This window comes from Muntiacus reevesi, chromosome 10, assembly GCF_963930625.1.
Source record: "Muntiacus reevesi chromosome 10, mMunRee1.1, whole genome shotgun sequence".
Lineage (NCBI taxonomy): Eukaryota > Metazoa > Chordata > Mammalia > Artiodactyla > Cervidae > Muntiacus > Muntiacus reevesi.
Window position 1 is genome coordinate 76,787,527 of NC_089258.1, and position 21,230 is coordinate 76,808,756.

Consider the following 21,230-nt stretch of genomic DNA (forward strand, 5'->3'; position numbering starts at 1 on the left):
TTGGGTCAGAAAGAAAATATAAAATCCTGTTTTCCCCTTGGGAAGTCTTTTTTTTTTTTTTTTCTTTCTTCAGCAGGAAAGTAGGATTCATTGGTGGGCACGAGTAAGGAGTGGATAGCGCCAAGGCTCTCATGAGTCCAGGACTGGTCATTTGTCCAGGGGGGCGTCATTAGGGATGTATGTGACCCCTCATCCATCTGGAATGAACCGCTTTTCTGCCACCATGTTCTCAAATTCATCCTCATTCAACCTTGTAAACCCCCACTTCTTGGAGATGTGGATCTTCTGGCGGCCAGGGAACTTGAACTTGGCCGTGTGGGGGCCTTAATCACACGGTCCCTTGTTCCTCATCCTCGTGTGGATGGACATTACGACTTGGCCACTGTGGACCCTGGCCTCTGCCCGGGGGCTTTTCAAAGGCACCACACACAGCTGAATGGAGCCTGGACTGCGGACAGCATGCCAGTCACGGACGTCCACCGGGAAGGGCTGTCTCCAGGTCCCCCAGGGCCAGCCGTGCAGGCCAGAGGCTACACGCACTGCCAAGGAGGCTGCCGTCTGCAGCCACTGCACACTGGGCCCCCATGAGAAAAGGAGCACAGCAGGGCTTCATCGGCCGTAAACTCCTAGGAAGGTCTTGACGCCGTGTACGCCTTCCAGCACAGACTGAGGTTCCTTCACTCCGTGCACAGGGCAGTGTCCGGGATTAGCCACGGGTGCTGCTTGGAAACACGCAAGCCCGCGGTGCGGGGCCTCAGCCTCCTCTCCTGTAGAATGGGGCGAGGACAGGACGGCCTCCCAGGCCTCTTCCAGCCCCGGAGCTCCGGTTGCCATGCGTGCTCCTGGTCAAGGGGGCTGCCTGCCTGTCTCTGGAGCCTTTGCACAGCTCTCTTTGCTATCCAAAGAATGCAAGCGGTGCAGAAAAGATAGAAAAAGGAAACTGGTGAAGATCTCACAGTGATGGAGCCACTTCCCAGAATTCAGTCGTAAGCCTTAAAGGTCTATGTTAGCAACCTGAACCAGGAGAGTTGGCTGGACCAAAGGGAAAAGCATCTGATCAGTGGAGTGATCAGAGGGACAGACTGAAGGGTGTATTTGGAGAATTTCCAGGGCCAGCCCTGCACAGGATTCTCATGGTGTTGCTGACACCATAATGAGCCATCTCCAGCTGACTTCTAGTCCTGATGTCTACACAAAAATGCCAGTTCCTGGCAGAAAAAAAAGTCTTTTGGATCCATCTGGGTTACGTGCCTCCCCCTGTGGTTCTGGGCAGGGTCCAGTGACTGACGGATGACCAGGACCCAGGGAGAGGGTGGGTCGGGGGCTCCTGAGGAAGGGGCTTCCTCTGGCCAGTGGGCAAACAGGCTCTGGGAGGTGAAGCCCCTTCTGCTGTCCTGCTCGGCTCATGACTCCCCCGTCCCAATTCACTGGCTGTGATTTTGAGTCCTGCCAGGTTTGGAGGGGATGGGGTCAGGGAGGAGAGTTGAGCCAGAGAACAGTTCCACCTGAGGGCAAGCGCTCTTGCTCTCTAACCTAGCAGTTAGTGAAAGCTAACCCTCCAATGGGGGCCCTAGGGGTCCTCTGGAGAGTCCCCAAGCTGGGGTCCTTCAAAGGGAGCCTCTTAAATGTGGACCCTGCTCTCCACCCTTGGACTGCTCTGCTCTCGGCTTGGGCTCCCTTCTCCAGGCACCATGCAACATCAAAAGGTCTCCTTGGAGGCAACCTGGAACAGGTCCCCGTGACTCACAAGTGGACCATAGGAAAAAGATCCGTCTTCAGAGCAGCTCCCCTCTGAGGCTCTTCCCCGCCTGTCCATCACGGTCAAGTAAGTCAAGTCAAGCCCAGTGCGTGAAATTCTCCACCTGCAGGGCATGCGTATCAAGTACTGAAAGCTTTCCTATTGGAGACGTTCTCTCTCTCCCTCTCCTCCTGTGTCCCTCGTTTCCAGGAAAGGAGGAAGCACTATAACCTGCCGGGTATAAATCCTGTCCAAGGTGGCCCACAATATCCTTCCAGGTGACCGGTGCTGGCAATTTTTTTTTCCCCCAGAAGAAAGTAATCACTGCCCCCAAAAGTTCAAAGTCTGGCAACTTTTTAAGGAATTTAAGCTTGATTTGCTTCCCCCAGTTCAAGAGCTTGCCCAACACAGAAGTTTTATAGAAATAGAGGAAAGAAGTAAAGAAGGAGATTTGAAAGAGAGAGGAATAAAGGAGGATGGGGACTGGGGGAAGAGGAGGGGGCTTCAGAGAAGGGAAGGAAGTCCTCCAGCTCCTCCCCCACCCCCATTGGTCCCCGCCGCATCGCACAATACGGAATCCCCAAGACCACTGACTACGGGGACCGGAGCTTGGCTGGCCTGGGCTCCTTCCCCTCCATCCTCACCTCACCCCCATCTGCGCCAACCTCGTCTGCGCCCCCAGCCTACTCAGGACCTCAACGTGCAAATGGGGCCACAGAAGCCAAGGGTTCCCCCAGAGCGTCCTTCAGAGGCATCCCAGGACAGCGTGTGAGGCCAGGAAGAATGTCAGAAAGAGCTAGACCCTTCGGCCTAGGGAGGAGGCGTGAACCATAGTTGGCTCTTTTAGGGTGGTGGGTCACCTCCCCTCCCCCACGATCCTGCCGGGTCCAGTTCCCCCCCACACAGCCCGCCCCTGGACTCCCAGCACACACTCCCTGACTGTAACAACACTACGGAATCCAGCACAGACTGGGTCCCTCAGATATCTTCTGGAGTCGGGGAGCCCCAGCCCTGTGACCCGCCGGTTGAGAACGGCAAGACCGTGAGGTCAGACCTGCTGAGTCACAGTGCCGACCAGAGCCGGGGCCCCGGCCGGACCGTCCAGACCCGTCCCTCCCGCGTCCCCAGCTTGTTCCCCGTCTTGGCCATCAGATGGCACCGCGGTTCCACGATCACCAGGACTGCGGCGTCTGGGAGGGCGGCTTTCGCATCCCGCCGCCCGCGTGGACGGGTCCCCAGCCTGCGTGGAGGGGAGCTTGGGGCTGTGACCTGAGCCCGGGGCAAGTCAAGGTCAGCGCGTGGAACTCTCCTCCTGCAGGGAGCGGTGGGGCTGTCCCATCTTTCCTGGGGGGTGCTGGTTACCCCTCCTCAGAGGATGGGCTCTGCGCTGAGCAGGTGAGCGGGAGCTCAGCAGAGCCCACCAAGGCTCTAACCAGAGGCTCGGGGAAGCACATGCCTGGGTGGACCCCTGCTGCTCACCTCCACTGGGCGTGCCCGAGTCCCTACATTTTTTTCTTTTCATCCCCCACCTGCCCCCACCCACTCCCCTTTCCCAATTCAGACGGGAGAGTCGTTTGTATTCGCTACAAAGGTTTCAGTGGAAACCCGGGGGACCCCTCTGCCCCAGAAGCCACTTTTTCTCACGTCCTACCAACTTTTCCTCCTAAAGCCACTTTGACTCACAAGAGTTCCATTACAACCTCAGCAAATTGATCAGGGGAAAAAAAATGTACTTATCCGGTACATTTGTTTTTGCCAATTGACCTTTCCTTAAAGGCACACAAATCGGGTGATGCTGAATGATCTTGATTTCGCATCAGTGCCTGGGGCTATGACCACAACCCCGCCCAGAGACTCTGGCGTGAATAGCTGTCACCTCCAACCTCACCCCTGGGCCTGTGTGTCCTTGTGTTCTGTGTCTGTGATCATAGCACCACAGATCACGGAGCCTAACGGTGAGAAAGAAGAAGAACTAAGAAGCACAGCTTTCAGTGATTTACCAACAATGTAAAAGATACATTTTAATAAATGCAAACTGCATACCAGCAATGGCATAAAAATATCCAGAGCATACGAGGCTCATCTATAAGTTGAGCTTTATTTGGCGTTCACGTGACCCCCAAAGCAGCTTTTACATTTGAGAGTTCTCTTTCTTTCTCAGTCTCTCTCTCTGTTTTACACACACACACACACACCTGCCTTCCGTGTCAGATGTCCATTGGTCACACACCAGAAGCCCTTCCCTGATGCTCCCCCCCACCAATCCACCAAACTGTGTTTATCATGCTCCGAGCATCTCGAACTCACCCTGAATCAGGACTGTCCGTGGCCCTGTCCACACTGTGAGCTTCCTGGGAAAGGCGCCGGGTTCCGCCCTTCTCTGGCGCTGGCCTGTGATCTGTTACACCCATGAACACATGTGCGTGAGGCGTGCACACACAGACTCACACCTTTCCACGGGAACTGGAATCCAGGGCATCTCCAGGGGTGACAGGAACCACACGCTCCCATGCAAGCCCCAGGGGTGCTTTTCCAAATGCCAGGGTGTCGAGAAAGAGGTTTCTGTGGTCAGGGGCAGCCTGAGACCTGTGCTTTGGGCTTGGTGGGGACACAGACATACCGCTCACGTCAAATCAGCAGGATCTGACTCAAAACGGCCCTGGGGCTCTCTCTTCCCTCTAGCGCCCAGAAATGCCCTCTTCTGACACAACCCAGACACCCACCCACTTCCTAGTGGCCTCCAGCCTGAGAACCTGCTGCAAGCAAATTGCCAGCTTGTTGGGCCCCGTCAGTCACAACCCCTTCGCCTCCCGATTAACCGTTTATCTGAGGAGGGCGGCTGAATTTCTCTGCCTCTGGCCATGCCAGCGGCTTCAAGCTCATCCCTCCTTCTGGGGAATCTGAATGCCAAGCCTGCTCCCTGGGGTGTTTCCTCTCACCAAGGTCCTGCATTTTCTAGGACGGCAAATAAATATGCAAAAAGTTTTAAACTGGAAGATTATAATTCTGCTCTTCCTAGGTCATTTCTATTGGCCAAAATGAATAGAGACTTTGCTCTCTGCTCTTCTTGGCTTAATAAGGCGACTGGGAGGCCACGGCTGCTCTTTGGGGAAGGTCCAGCACCCTCAAGGGCCCAAAAGGGCCTGAAATCATCTCCCCCCTGCCTCATCCATGGCTCCCTCTAAGCTTCCTCAGCCTTCTTTTTCTCCCCAGCACTTACGCCTGCCTGAATTATATATGTATTCATTTGCCTGCTCATGATCTGTCTTCACCAAAAAGATGTCAGCTTCTTGAGGTCAAGAACTTTGTGTTATTTATCACTGTAGCTGCAGACATGGGAGGAACATGATATGCATTTGCTGAATGAATGAGTGAATGCATGCGTGAGTGAGTAAACTAATGAATGAGTGAATGAATGAATGCATGGACGATCGCTCCTGTCTCTCGGCGTCTCCAGCTGTGTCTCCTGTCCTCTCTCCTTGGGCTCTGGACCTGGGCCACCCTGGCCTCCACTTTCTCTACTCACGTGTCTGCCCCAGGAGCCAGCTCACCTGACATGTACCCGCCCCTTCCAGGGCTCAGGAGAGCCCCTCCCCACCTGCCCCCAGGGACATCAGCCACCCCCACCACATGTCACACCTACCTGTACCTTTTCTGCATAGCACTTGTCATCTGTGCGATGCTATACTTATTAGAGAGATGATTTACCAGCTGACTGTGGTCTCTGCCCCATTACTGACCATGTATTCCCTGTTCTTAGGGGTACACAACAGATTCTTAATCAATATTCACATCTGATGTTTATGATAGTGATGATATTTGTTATACCTAAGTCTTATGATGATTTTATTGTGAATAGACATTTCCTTCCAACTCCTTGAGTTTAGGGGTAAAGGATATGATTTGGAGGTGGTGGTTTAGTCACGAAGCTGTGTCCTACTGCTGTGACCCCATGGACTGTAGCCCACCAGGCTCCTCTTTCCACAGGATTCTCTAGGCACGAGTGCTGGAGTGGCTTGCCATCTCCTTCTCCAAGGGTATAATTTTCAAAGAGAGAAGTCACACCCCAGGTGACCAAGAAGTTTTAAAAATCTTTCTAGACAGACTTGGCTAAATCTTCCTACTTTCAGAAGCCAAAGCACATAGGATTAAACTTATTATTTTTCTGCTCTTTGCTCACCATGATGTTGTAAGCTGGGTACCAGAAAGATGGAGAGGTGAGATCAGGAGTGGGAGGCGAAGGGGTGATAACAAGGAACCGGAGGGTTTGCCAGAGAATGAGGTCAAGATAGTTAATTCTGCATTTTGGTCTTCCCCCACTGGGGACTACCTCCCCAACCCCCACTGCTACATTAGGAAGGGACAAAAAACAAGCCCTTATCACAAAACACCTCGGCGGTTCAGACTGTGAAAATGTCTGCTTTTCCTTACCGCCACGAGATTAGCAAGACAACTTGGATCCGATTTCATGGCGCTGGGAACATTCAGATATTGGGGGAATCATGCCATGCGATCCTCTAACCGTACAGATAAGGGAACGGAGGTCTCCAAGTTACCCCGGTTCACAGAACTCAGCCCTATCTCCTAGGCCACTCTCTCGGCAGCAAGCTTTTGTTTCCCTAAATTAGCTAAAATTTCCAACATCACTGTCTGGATTAGAATATGGTCAATAATGGAAGACACATGACTGCCGATGAGAACAACGTATATACTAACTACCTGCGCACCCGGGCCACAGACAGCAAGTCTAATCTGGGTTTCCGGCAAGGCAGCCTATGACAAAGTGCAAACAGTTGATTCTGGAAGGGATGTCAGGGAGTGGGGAAGAAGGCGGTGGTGGGGGGTGGCAGGGGGGTGGGGAGGGGAGTGGGGAGAGATCTCAGGCAGCCCATAAAGTTGGACTGAGGCACAATTTCCCATCTTGCTGGAGACAGCCTGTGTTGGTTGGTCACCTCGACTCCATCCCTTCTTGACTGAGCTTGCCTGGGGGAGCCTGATGGCTGAATAGCACTTACAACCTACCCGCCTGCCACCGCCTGTCTCCTTGGCCGTAGCCCCTGAAGCAGGGCTGGGGTGGGGGGACATGGAGATCGGCTGCAGGCAGCCTCCAGGCAGGTCAGGGGGCATGCACATTACCCCCACCATCGTGCAGGCGCGTGAGATGCTAAGCCATCTAAACATGGCACTTCACCACCGACCCCTACAGCCGGAGGGGCCTTGGAACTCATCCAATGAGAAGTCACCAAACATTTCTGTCAACGTCCAGGTAGTCAGGGTTTTGGATTTGGGGGTGGCCTGGTCTCTATCGGGACTCCTCAGTTCTGTTCTGTAGTGAGAAAGCTGCCTTAGAGAACCTGGGGAAATGGAGTGTGGCTGTGTCCCAGGCAACCTTTATTTACAGAAGCAGGGAGGGGTAGACCTGGCCCTAGGCCATCACGTGCTAAGCCCTGATCTAAGCAAATCTTTTTATTTTAGCCTTGAGGAAAGTAGGTCCACCAAACCGATCTTGGCTCAGGTGGCATAGTCAAGGACCTGCTTCTTGAAACACACAGCAGGCTCACGTCCTCTCGATTCCGGATGGATTCAACAGTGGTTGGGAGGAAGGAGGGCAGTAAGATTGAAACTGTATAACCCAGACTGGGACTTGAACCCATGATCTTCCAACTAAATCACCAACCTGGTTTCAGGACTTCAGGAAGCTCAGGTTCTTGATGTCTCATTGAGGAAAAAATTCAGTGAGAGACAAAGGGGTGAATAAGAAGTGAATGTGTTTAGAGAGAAACACACGTCACAGACAGAATGTGGACCATCTTGGAAGGTAAGAAGCTGCAGGATTTGAGGTTGTCCGTTTTTATAGGGGTAGGTAGTTTTATAGGCTAATGAGTGGGACGAGTATTCCAGCTATTTTGGGGGAAGGAGTAGAGATTTCCAGAAATTGGGCCCCTGCCCTCTTTTTGACCCTTGGAACTTCTCATGGCGTCTGTGGATGTGTCATTTAGCTTGCCGATGTGTTACACTGAGTTACTGAGACTCAAGGTCTAGTGGAAGTTAACTCATCGTCTACCTTAGATCTATTTGGTTCTAATCAGTTTCTTCCTATCATTGGGCTCTGTCATTTTTTTTAAAGGTTGTACCCTGCCCTCTTCCCTCTTGTTTTAAGATCAGGACATTTACTCTCCCATGTTCGTCCCAAGAGGTCTCTGCAAACTGAAAGCTTCCCTCTAACAAAGGTCCAGCCTGGCTGGTCCTGGTACTGACCTGCCCTCACTCCTTCAAGCACAGAGGTGGATAAGACATCCCCGGATGCCAGCCCTGGGGATCTACACTTTCACGCCTCTCCTACACTCTTCCTACACCTTTGCAAAAGTTCCTGTATTAAATATTCATGAATATTATGAAACTGCCCAACGTCAGTGTACCATCTGTTTACCGCTGGGCTCCTGGCTGCCGAGATATAATATGCATCCCATGACTGTCCAAAGCTCTACACGCTGTGATACTCAAAGGGGAAGGAGGATCTTCTCCTGGTGGGTCCAGCAGGGCATGCTGACTCGGGCCTTGAGGATGGAGGGCAAAGATGAAGCAGAAGGAGGATGGTGGTTTGTGTGTGATGGTGATCGGCTTCAAATCCTTTGCCTCAACTGGGCAAGAGAAGGAGGCCCAGGCAATGCAGTCCAGATTTAGTGGAAAGGTCAGGAAAATCTGCCCTCTGAATGGGGAAAGAGCCTGCCAGCTGCAGAGGCAGAGGAGGAGATAAATCAGGACTGCCTGCCAGGGTGGCGGGAGGGCCAAGCAGACAGAGGAAGCCTGGCGTGCACCGAGACCTCCAGTCCTTCTGAAAGCTCACGGAGCAGTCCGCAAAGGCTGGTGATTCTTCCCAAGGAGGTGTGGGATCGGAGTCAGGATCTGGTATCACAAAGTCCTGCCCCGCCTTTGGAGGCCAGACCCAAAGCCCTAGGCAAGGAACCAGAGGTTGAAGAAACCTGCAAGAAACCACGGCTGCCAGGACTCAGAAAGAAGGTCCTTCTCTCCTGGCAGATTGGTCACACTCATACAAGTCCCCAAAATCGTGTCCCCCCTCCGCCCCCCAGTACAAACACAGAAGCCAGAAGGAAGGCACACACCGACGTGCAAAACCCAGGACGCATCTCCAAGTGAATTACACGGCCCATTTAGCAGCCTTCACCGTGGATTCCTCAGTCCCTCTTAGAGCCAGAACCCTATAAATTGGATGTAAAATTCAGGCAGGTTTCCTGTCGTCTATCAAGCTGGTGACTCCCTCAAAGTAGAAAGCAGAATGTGCCAGAGCTGAAGAGGGAGGAGATGGAAACCTAATCAAGTTAAGACTGGATTTAGAATTCAAGGTTGGGCAGGCAGCTCACTCAGCCCCTGGAGTGGGCAGGGAGGGTGCGGGCAGGTGGTGATGGGGGAAGAGAGAAGGTTCTGGTTCTTCTATTTGACCTTGGCCTCCAAGGCAGGAAATGTTGCCCCTGGTTATATTTTTTTATGGAGTCACAACACACAAATTTATTTTCCTCCCTAAAGTGACTACCTTTGAAATAGCAGAACTTTTGTTTATTCTAATCTGTACTTCTTCCAGGAAGGTCCCTAAACTGGGTATTCCAGAAAGCCTTCTGTCTCTTCTTCCCATCAGCTTCATAGACTTTGATCCCACTGGCTTTAGAAGTTCAGCCATCTGGTTGACCTGTGTACCTTGAGGACCTACTCTGTGCCGGAGAATAGATTCTCTGGCCCCTCCCTGCTCATTCCTCAGGGTATTGTGGTTCTTCTTCCCTGTTCCCCTCCCCTCCTTGGTTAACTTCCTAAACAGCCTCCTTGACCTGCAAAGATACAAGGAGTGTGTCATCCCTCTCTTCGGCAAATGAGGCAGTCGCCGTGGTGCAGAGATATTTTATTCCTAGGGACCTGCCGCTGGGCTGCGATCTCCTCGGGAGAAGAGAAGCATTGCAGTTCGCAAGTTCTGGCTCAAATTCCACCTCCCTCCTGCCAACCAGCCTGGTGACCTTGGACATGTTAATGGTGAACTGTTCCAAGCCTCAGTCTCCTAATCTGGAGGTTGAGGATAATGCCATTTCTCTCGGAAACATGTTGGGGAATTAAGCGCAAAAACTTTTGCAGGTGATGTGGGAACCATTCTCATACGCACCCAGACCACTTGCTGGCAGACATGTGGGCTTCCCTCTAGAAGAAGGCATACAACTACAAAGAAGAAAGGCCGGGGTGAGGAAGGCAAGAGAGAGGCATTCCCTGCTCTGCTGACACCACGCAGGTCATGAGGAGAGGAAGGAACCTCCTGCCCAGCACGCTGTGTCTCATGGTGGGGGTCCCTCCTCCCTTCCTCTGGGGTCAGTTTTCCTGCAGAGAGCCTTCCCACAGATAGGCAGAGAACAGGGCTATTTCAGAGCCATGAAAATTTGGGGGTTTTATATTCAAATAATAGGTTAATGCCGCTTGTGGCTGGTTGCTATGAACTTGTGGGAGGCGGTGTCCATTTTCCAGCCTTGACTCTCTGCCTCTGGCCTAAGAAAGAGTTCCCTTCTCAACCAGGACCTGGAAGTGGGAGCTTTGGTTTTTCTGTGGGACCTGCCTGAGAAGGAAATTCTTGTCTAGCTAAAAAAGCTCGAAGCTCTAGAGAAGAAGCTGGGGGCTGCAGAGGAACCTGGCTGTTCAAAGTCACTCTAGATCTGGGCGGATGGTGGGCAGGAGTCCCAGTGGGGAGGCGTGCAGAGCCCCTCGACCTCTGGGGAGAGAATTTGGTTCCTTCTGTGCCCCGTGCGTGGAGTCTGCAGTGACCAGCTTGGACCTGCGCTTGTCCCCTGCAGGCTAGCTGGCAGACGGCTGTGCTTCACGTTCTCCTTGGATCGCCCTTTAAAATAAAAGACATCCGTGATTTGAAACCTTCAAGAATGGCTGAGTGGCAGGTGCTGGGAGTTTGGCTGAAGCAGCTACTGTTGTGACCCACCCCGGGACCTGCCCTGGCCCTCAAGCAAGGGGCAGGAGGGAACTGTTAACTGAAAAAAAATGCACTACCTGAAAATGGAGAGCTGAGTTTTATTCCATGAAATAAAGCACAAAGACGTAAGGGAGGAGCCAGGATATATTGGAGATTTGGAGAAAAAAAAAATCAGGTAGTTGGACTATCAAAAGATTAAAGGAAATCAAGCATATCAAGAAATAAATTTTGCATTTCCTCTGCATAGGAAGATGCAAAAGTTTGAACTCATTGAAATGATCCCTTAGATGTAGACCTATCTTATTTTTCTGCATCCTGAATCCCCTCAGCGTGCAGGGCAGAGGGTCAGAGGGGGGCAGCTGCAGTGGCCAATGGCTTGATGGTCACAACATCCTGTGTTTGCTAACATGACAGATGACATTCTCTGCCCACCAAACCTTGGGGGCATCGCCCTCATGCTTGATCCTCACTGGTCGAATGCAGAACTAGGTTGGTTTTTCTCAAAGTCTGGTTCTTGGATCACTCTTTCCAAATGACCAAGGTATGTTATCACATGGCAGACTCTGGGTTCCCCCAGGCTGATCAAACGATCCTTATCTTGGAACCCAAGACTAAAGAATCACTAAATCTCTTCTTGATCATTGGTCATAAGACCATGGGACCAAACAGAGATAGCAGCCAACTCCACCCCTTCACAGTCTCATCTTTGAAAGGATCAGGTCTTTAGCATCAGAGTCTGATTAAAATACCACCCACAATATAAAATAAGATACCACCCACACTTCCCTTCCTTCGCTGAAAGCTCTGGCCCATATTCAAGTCAAATCTCATGGAGATAAGCTATTATCAGTCACTTAAACCTGAGTCAGGCGAGGCTTCAGATCCTTTTTGAGGACGGACAGAAACACAAACATGGAGAGAAGTAGGGGCAGCAGGGGAGGCAAGGAGGCAGGACGGGGCAGGGGAAGGAAAGCAGAGGGCAGAGGAGTCAGGGCTTCTCCTGGGGTGAACGTCATCCCTTCACAATTTCAGCCAGGGCTGATGCCAAGTAGGAAATCAATCTTCAAAAGTCTGCACGTGCCTTCCAAGACAGGGGGCTGTTTCCGACTTTGCTACAAGTTTGGAGTTTCATTCCTCCGGACTAAAGCCTTCTTCTACCCTCCCTGCAACAGAACGTGTACTGTAGACCAGAGCTTGCCAAAGGCCTTCCCGCTCAAAAATAATATTTGTGGAGGGACGGAGCGTGTCTCAGAGAAGCTCTGAGCGGTCCGGAAGCTTCTCGCTCACAGGCTGGTCCTGTGTAACCAGCCGCACCCCATCCACGACCCCATCCATCCCTCACATTTTGGCACTTCTGGGGGACACACCGGCCCCTTCAGACACTGCAGCAGGAACCAGGAAACACTGGAGGGGGGTTTGGGGCAGTACTATGAATACCCTCTCTCAGAAAGGACTGGAACAGGCACCAGAGCTGTCTTAGCCTGAATTTAGTGCTGTTTTCACTTCTGTTTGAAACGATTTGAAACTTTCTCTGCACTTCTTAGCCTCTTTAGCCTCGTTTTCCCAAAGATTCAATTCCTTTTTCTTCATTCATTGCATGCCACCCTCAGAACTCCCCAAATCCCCAGGAAACCAGCCCCGTTCAGTGCTTCTCCTGTGGTCCTCACCCCTCTCCCCGACAGCCTCTCTCCTTCTGGTCTCTCAGAGGTCCCCTGGCCCTTCCAAAGAGCTCCTCGCCGCAATTCTGCCTCTGGCGACAGGACCAGTGAGCAGCGGGACCATTCTGGAAGGTGCATGCTTCCGCTTCTCAGAATCAGGTAGGAAATGCTAGAAAAGACCGAAAGGGCGTGGGTTAATCAGTGAGGTTCACTGAACTCCTCGCTCTGGACCAGGAGATTCTGGGGAAGAGCAGAGAACAGGAGGCGTGATTTCTGCTCCCAAGAAGCTCAGAGCCTGAAGATGCTGACCACCCTCCACTCCACAGCCCCTGCTGGGTGTTTCGGGCAGAAGAGCTCGGAGTCCAGACCAGGTGACTTCAACCCTGCTGTCCTTCTCACCATTACAGAAAGGGAGACCCCCAGAGGTGACACAGCCCCGCAGTGGGACCAGGCCATGATGCTAAGTCAGGGTCAGATGCCCGAAAGCCCAGGGTCTTTCCCGCCCAGTCGGCTGGACCCCCAGTACTAGATGGGAGGTCTGGTGCTGGGCTCACAGGGACTGGCCCTGGCAAGCCAAGTGTGGACTTGAGGAAAAGCAGCTCTTTCTGAAAGGGAGCCTGGGGTCCAGGTAGGAGATGCATGGAAAGGAAGAAGGACACAGACTCTTTACTGCTGAGGGCGGGAGGAGAAGGGGACGACAGAGGATGAGATGGTTGGATGGCATCACCGACTCAACGGAGATGAGTTTCGGTAAACTCCGGGAGTTGGTGATGGACAGGGAGGCCTGGCATGCTGCAGTCCATGGGGTCGTAAAGAGTCAGACACGACTGACTGAATTGAACTGAACTGAAGGGGCTATTAAACTAGTCAACATGATCAGGTGAGTTTTTGCACATTAATCGTCTTGCAGGGCTGATACTCCGATTTACGATAAGAAGTATGTAATCTTTGTCCTGGTTCTAGCAGGAGTTCTTAAAACCCTTGGAATTTCCTAGAGATGAGAGCCTTAAAAATGCCTTCTATTATGTTAAGGACGTGACTTTGGGAGTGCCCCGATAGGATGGGGCCTGGTTGCCAGGGGAAGCAATCAATGGGATTGGAGGGTTGGACCTTTCAGTCCCACCCCGAGCTCTGGGGAGGGGAGAGGGGCTGAAGCTTAAACTGATCACCAATGACCAATAATTGAATCAAGGGTGCCTGTGAAATGAGGCCTCCATAAAAACCCCAAGGGCTGAGTTGGAGAATGGCCAGGATGGTGAAAGCGTCATGAAATGGGGAGAGTGATACTCAGAGAGGGAATGGACGTGCCCTTCACCACACCTCACCCTCAGCACTTCCTCCATCCGGCTGTTTCTGAGTTACGTCCTTTTATAATAAACCAGTAATCTAGTAACTAGGGGCTTCCCAGGTAGCTCGGTGATAAAGAATCTTCCTGCCAAGCAGGAGACCTGGGTTCGATCCCTGAGTTGGGCAGATCCCCTGGAGGAGGGCATGGCAACCCACTCCAGTATTCTTGCCTAGAGAATCCCATGGACAGAGAAGCCTGGTGGGCTCCGGTCCATGGGGTCACCAAGGGCTGGACACGATTTAGCGAGCAAACATTCTAATAACTAAGTGTCCCTCTGAGTTCTGTGAGCTGCTCTTGTAAATGGATGGAAGCCAAGCAGGAGTTCCTGGGAGCCTCCGATCTATAACAGGCCAGTGAGAAGCACAGGGAACAGTGAGGACTTGCAGTTGGGTCTGAACAGGACAGGTGAGCTTAGCCCCCTAACCTGTGGGATCTGACCCTCTCTCGGGAGGGTCAGGAGCGAGCTGACTCATGGGACAACCAGATGTTGTTGGAGAATTGTGGCTGGTGCAAGGAGAACCCCTTACTCCCACCATTGGGCTTGGTACCAGAAGTTTTCAAAGGCAAAATTCAAACAGCAACTTTTGTGGGTGGATGGAATTAACTTTTCCGAGTGAGCCCACCGACCCCCTATCCTCACAGCCCCTAGGATGAAAGGAATGTAAAAGCAGCTCCTTGTCATGCTTTTCTTCTGAGACCCAGGTCAGCTGTCCTTCCTGTAACAGGGAGGGGGGCTCCACGTTCAGCCCACACTGTCCACCAACCTGGGCATCACAGCTGCGAGCATCTCTTCCCAGGCCAGGCCCCCGCCAAGCAACATGGCTCCACTCCTGGGAAGTGCCACCAACCGGCTTATCATCCAGCCACGATTGCCGAGGGCCTGCTCCCTGCCAGACACTGTTCCAGGCCCTGAGATGCATCCACCGGCTGAACCCCTCCTCTCCTGCAGCCTTCAAGCTATCAGAGAGAGACAGGCATCTGCAAGCAGGTAGAAATGAGACGGCCAGCTAGGTCATCACAGGTGGGGAGCGCTGCAGAGAGGGCCACTGGAGGCCTTTTAAACTGGAGGTTGGGGCCTAAGGAACAGGGAGGTTTAAGCCTGCCCAGAAGCTGGAGGGTGAGAATGCCTGGTAGAGGGGGCAGCTGGTGAAACGCTCAAAGTCAATCAGTTTCTGTTTGCGGAACCAAACGGAGGCAGACAAGGCTGAACATCAAGAGCATGAGTGGGCCTGGTACCCAACCAGCAGGCACCAGCGCCCACATGCTTGGTTTCTGGCTGACATGGGCTCTGATTGGGCAATTGTCAACTCCAACTGTGTTAGGTAGCTAGTCAGACATGAGCAGTCCCGCCCCGTCCTGGAAGGGGTCATCTTTCCTTCCCCCACCGGGACACTGGTGATCAGAGCAGAGAGAGAGAACTTCCCTCTCCTGGTCAAGGATCATTGCTAAGTTTCCAGCCTTATCAGGATCAAACAAGCACAAGGTTAGTACAGATGCACCAAGCCCTAAAAAGTGATTCAAAGTAACCCAGGGCCCATTACGCCATAATTAAAATAAATCAGCACGGCGGGTTTTGCTCCTCACTCACGCCATGGTGTGCAGGGCCTTGTGGAGTTTGGATCACAAGGAGTTTGGATTTATCCTAAATGAGGAGGGGAAACCCATGGAGACTTCTAAGCGCGTGAGTGAAGTGGATGGTTCGTACTTGAAAAGGTAGCCTGAGCTGCTCTTTGCGAACTGGATGGGGGCAGTGTCTGCAGTAGTTCAGATGGAAGGAAACGCTGCAGTCATGGCAGTGGGTGTGCAGAGAACAGGGTGTTAAATTTGGTCATTCTCAGTGACGGAGGGGCTGTGGGGGCAAAGGAATGAGAAATTAAGGGCTCCTTTGGTTTTGGCCTCAGCACCCACGTGGACAGGAATTTCACTTGCAGAATATGGCAAGGGTAGGTCAATGAATAGTTTTCAATAAAAAGTGTCATTGATGGCCTCCCAAGAAACCACGGTTTCTGGAGCACAGCAAACAGCCTGAACTGTTACACGTTAAGCAAGTCAGAGTTGTCTAGGCCACAGCAGCAGGCTTTCATCACGCCCACCCCAACTCCAGATTTGCACCAGCAGGGTCTAACCTCAAGGATTTTCCATGGTGCACAGAAGACTTACCCCTAATGGAGACAGTGTGTCCTGAAAGTGGTTTTCAGGAGTGGGAACTGCTCTCTGCTCCCAGCTTGAAGCAGTCACAAAGGGCAAGGCCTCCCAGGACTCAGAAAATAACATCTCAGATGAGGTTTCAAGGTTTGGCTCTGCCTCCTTCACTGGTTTTTCCCAAAAAGACTAGACAAATTTGGTACAAGATCAACTTGTCCTTTTACGCCTTCAGCCCATCAACCTTCTATTTCTCCCCGCTATCCCTTCTGCCCCTGTGACAGGAGCAAGACCCTACTTTGAACTGTGTGTTCAGACTCACACATCTCTTCTGCATGCGTGATCTCATTTGATCTTCTCAACAAGCCTAGAGTTATCATTCCCAGTTTACAGATAAAAACTTGAAACTCACAGGCTATCACTTGCACAAGGTCACAAAAAGAGAACTCATGGCTTTCCCCCAGATATGCTCTTCCTCTGGTTTTCTCCATACCAGTGATGGCACGCACCAGTTACGCAAGGATTCATGCCAGAAGCCTGGAAAACATTTTTGACGCTGCCTCTTTTCCCCAGCCTTTGTTTCATCAATGGCCAAATCCCATCATCTCTGTCTCCTAAACAACCCTCCCTGTCTCCAGCTCTAGACCACCAGCTAGGCCACCATTATCCCTCCCTGGGATGACAGAGTGAAAGAAGTGAAGTTGCTCAGTTGTGTTCAACTCTTTGCAACTCCATGGACTGTAGCCTACCAGGCTTCTCCGTCCAAAGGGATTTTCCCAGCAAAGATACTAGAGTGGGTTGCCATTTCCTTCTCCAGGGGATCTCCCCATCCCAGGAATTGAACCCGGGTCTCCCACATTGCAGGCAGATGCTTTGCAGATCCTCTAAGCCACCTGGGAAGCCCCTTACCAGGGATGATAAGATAGCCTCTTATCTCATCTCCCAACACCACTAATTCTCTCAGTTCAATTCATTTCAGTCACTCAGTCATGTCCAACTCTTTGCAACTCCATAGACCGTAGCATGCCAGGCCTCCCTGTCCATCACCAACTCCTGGAGTTTACTCAAACTCATGTCCATTGAGTCAGTGATGCCATCCAGCCATCTCATCCTCTGTCATCCCCTTCTCCTCCCAGCATCAGGGTCTTTTCAAATGAGTCAGCTCTTCTCACTCATTCTCTACTTGCATCCATTCTTGACACCAGGTTGAAATCTGATTGTCATTCTCTATTTTAAAGCTCTTTACAAAGTCCCAAGGTCTAGTAAACAAAGCAAAAAACAAAACAAAACAAAAACAGAAGAATAAGAAGAAAATGCATAATCTGGTTTCCAAGCACCTCGTGGTTGAGTGCCTGCCACATCTTCATCTTCATCACAGCTGCTTCTTCCCCTCCACCCCTAGGTTTAGGCACAACACCTTCATTCCATTATTTAAAGACGCTAAACATCTCCAGCCTCAGGACCTTACACCTGTTGTTCCCTCTGTCTGGAATGTCCTTTTTTTCAGTCCAATATCACTTCATTTGGTCAGTTCCAACTTGAGCTTTCGGTCTCAACTTATATATTCCTTTTTCAGAAAAACCTTCCTGGCTTGTCCAGATGAGGTCAAGTTGTTCTCTTATATACATTTTTATTTATTGCTAATGACTAGTACCACAATTAGAATCCATTCATTATTTATGCAATTTTCAAAGTTGTCTATTGCCCCAAAAATGCTGCATCACAAACAGCTCCAAAACTCACGGACTTCATGCAATGATCACATTCTCATGGATCTACAGATGAATTAAATGTGGCAGGGATAGTGTGTGTGTGATGTGATGTGTGTGTGGTGTGTGTTTGTGGAATGTGGGTGGGGGTGTGTGTATTGGGACAACGAGTCAGAGAATGAAAGCAAGGAGCTCAACTTGCAAGTATTTGAAAATCCAGAGTTCTGGTTCTCCAAGTCTCTTGACTTGAAATCTTAGTGTATGTTAGATGTTTTGCACAAAAGTTGGCTGTCACACTCAGAAACAATTTACTTATCCCATCTCCCCATGCCACTCACTCTTACTTCCCAACAGAGCACCAGTCCCACAGGGACTGTGATGGCTGTGTGTCAGCACTTGAACTCCCAGGGTCTCTTTGCCTCTTCTACACAAGGTGATGGTTAGATTCTGTGTTCATTTAGGCTTATCAGGCTAAGTGGTGTAACAAAACACTCCCAAATACAATGACTTATATAAGTTGAAAGCCTATGTCTCTTTCTCATAAAATCTAAACTTATGTAGTTCAGAGTACTATGTGTGTGTGTGTGTGTTAGTTGCTCAGTCATGTTGAGCTCTTTGGGACCCCATGGTCTATAGCCCACCAGGCTCCTCTGTCCATGAAATTCTCCAGGCAAGTATACTGAAGTGGGTTGCCATTTCCTTCTCCAGGCGATCTTCCTGACCCAGGGATCAAACCTGGGTCTCCTCCATTGCAGGCAGATGCTTGACTGTCTGAGCTACTAGGGAAGCCACGGTTCAGGGTAGTAAATCAGCTCTAATCAAAAGGTCAGAGAGCCCAGCTAGTGGGTCCTCTCTCCTGTGGTCGTACATGCTTCCACCTCTGGATTTACAGCGACAGAAAAGAGAGACAGAAGAGTCAGGCTTTGCTCTTTAAGGAGATGACACTTAAAGACGTCACACCTCATTCTGCTCATATCCCTCCATCCCATGACAAGCTGCAAGGCCCCTACTCTGCAAAGAAGGTTGGGAAATTCAGTATGTAAGTGGATCATAATTACAAGCTAAGAGTGGGGGAAATAGTGGGCATGGGGATCTGTTTGTAAATAAGTTAAAGATAAGTGTGAGAAGAGAGCCTCTACCAGAGACAAGTGGATCTTGAAAGCTCTTTTGGCTCCTCCAACGAGAGGCTGTGTTCTTCAGCCATTACACAATCTTTCCCAATTATTGGCTTCATCTAGTTGTCATGTCTTTACTCCAAATAGTCCATCTTGTTGTTTGGCACGTTTCACAATCCACGGCTCGCTCTGATCTTGAATCTCTCTGACATATTTCATGTGAATTGGCCAACTCGTGTGCTTTTTCCTTCCATCTTTTGCATGACCACTTGTAAAATCTGAGCTAATTAGCAAGCTTCATGGTGGTTATGCTGTTTCTTTGATGACTTTTCTTGTTCTCTTCATTGCTATTATTCCCAATTATTAGTTGGCTTTTCACATGTCATGGAATCTCTTAGGTTATTTTGGGGTCCCCCCCCCCCACTTTGGGAATCCTTTCCTAATACCTGAGGCATGTATCTGGCTATGCCCAACATCCTCTTCCTTTTACGTCTCCCAAGGCTCCCAGACCTGGTGTTCAGCCCAGGAGAAAGAATTAAGGCCAGGGCAAGAGGTCCCCATATCCCTTACCCCACCTTTCAAAAGCTGAGTGATTAAGGTGAGTCAGTATTCACAGAGGCTTGACTTTCTGTGGATTATTCCCCATTGCTTCTTTAGTCTACAGCAGAGGACCCCAACCTTTTTGGCACCAGGGACCAGTTTGGTGGAAGGTAAAATTTTCCCATAGATCAGAGTTGGGGGGAGGATGGTTTGAGGATGATTCTCTTAAAAAACTTGAAATCTGGATCCCTCACCTGTGCAGTGCACAGTAGGGTTCGAGCTCCTCTGCAAGCTAATGTTGCAGCTCATCTGACAGAAGGCAGAGCTCAGGTGGTACTGTGAGTGATGGGGAGCGGTTGTAAATACAGATGAAGCTTCACTCGCTTGCCCACCACTCACCTCCTGCTGTGAAGACAGTTCCTAACAGACTACAGGCTAGGACCAGTTCGTGGCCCAGGCATTGGAGATCCTTGCTCTAGAGGGAGATTTCAACACTTTAATACATCATCTGAAAGTGACCATGGCCAGATCCATATTTCCCAGTTTCTTGCTGTGGTTTCTTTCTGCTAATCTTCGAGCCCCACGCACTGTTTAGCATTGTCCAACCTCATTGTCCAACCAACACAGCCAGCCCGGCAGTAACGATGCTCTTGACAGCACTTCTGAAGCTTCTGGGCTTTCCTGGACTCAAGCCACTTTCCCTCTACTTTATTCCGGGATCCTGTTGCTCATGATGACTCTCTTTGTCTGGAAAAGAATAAGAACCTTGCCTGGATGGAAGAGCCAAAGAAGAAAGTGGGCAGTGCTCAGGGAAATGGGAAAGAGCCAAGGAGAAAACTGAAAAAGAACAGAGGCTTGGCTGGAACTCAGGCTCTGAAGGTCATGGCCAGCAGACCCCAAGAGCCCGCAAGCAACAGCAGCCAAGAAAGGAGATGCAGCCAGCTGGCTCGGGGGCCCTAAAAGAAGAGAACTCTGGGCTGATGGATCCTCAGAGTGCCTTGCATGGTACTGGGGAGAGAAGCGAGCCTCCATCAGAGCCTCTCCATCAGCCAGGCTCTGGTCAACAGATGGAGGAGCGAGATGGAAGAATTCCAGACGTTAATTCCCAAAGTGTGGATGACAAAGACAGCCAGTCCTAGAGGGGCAGAGCTGACCAGGGCCCACAAGCCCATGTGGGCAGCTCAGGAATGCTGCCTTTTGGTGGAGAGGAGACTGAGGGGACCTAGCACCCCGGGGAGGCTTTGCAGAAGTAGATGTGGGCATTTTTTGCTCTGTTCCATAGTCTGCTCCAGACCCTTCGTGCTTTTCTGGTGGGTGAGTAAGGGGGAGATCGGTGCTACCACAGAAAAGAGAATTCAAAGAGGGTCTTCCATTTCTCTGTATCAGAGACTCAAAATGAAAAATAGGGATGGTTGAACTGAGCCTGATGTTACACTGGTTTGAGTTTCATTCAGGATAAGGACAGATATTTGAAACAGCTCACATCAGAACTTAGCACTGGAAATACTTCTATTGCAGGTTGAAAAGCATCCTCGGAATCAATTCCAGGTTTAGCAAGAGAAGGAGGGTCTGGCGTAGCAATGCTTTGGATCTGTGGCAGCCTTCCTTCACCTTGGGGAAAGAATAGTGTCTTCTTCTTTGACCACATTTTCTTTTCTTTTTTTTTTTTCATAATTTATTTGGCCACACTGTACAGCATGTGGGATCTTAGTTTCCAGATCAGGGATTGAACCCAGGCCCCCTGCATTTAGAGCATGAAGTCTTAACCCCTGGACCACCAGGAAAGTCCCTGATCACATTTTCTATCAGAGATGGTGTTAAGGTCTGAGAATCAAGGTCACAGTATAGCCTCCTCTGCTACTCAAGAAAAAGCAGAAGCAGGACCCCTGCCTATCAGTTGAGGTGCAAGGTTACGTAGGAGCCCAGAAACTTTGCACAGAAAGACTCGGAGGTGAGGCAGAACATTTACAGACATTGTTCTCAGAAGGGCTGCCTTACCAGCCCCT

General features: G+C 50.8%; 1 non-coding gene across 1 annotated transcript; it reads right to left on the bottom strand.

The window, feature by feature from the left end:
* Positions 1-487: 487 nt before the first annotated feature.
* On the bottom strand, positions 488-622 carry LOC136143916 (small nucleolar RNA SNORA70). Its single transcript, XR_010658418.1, has one exon. It is a non-coding gene; the product is annotated as a small nucleolar RNA SNORA70 (small nucleolar RNA).
* Positions 623-21,230: the final 20,608 nt, after the last annotated feature.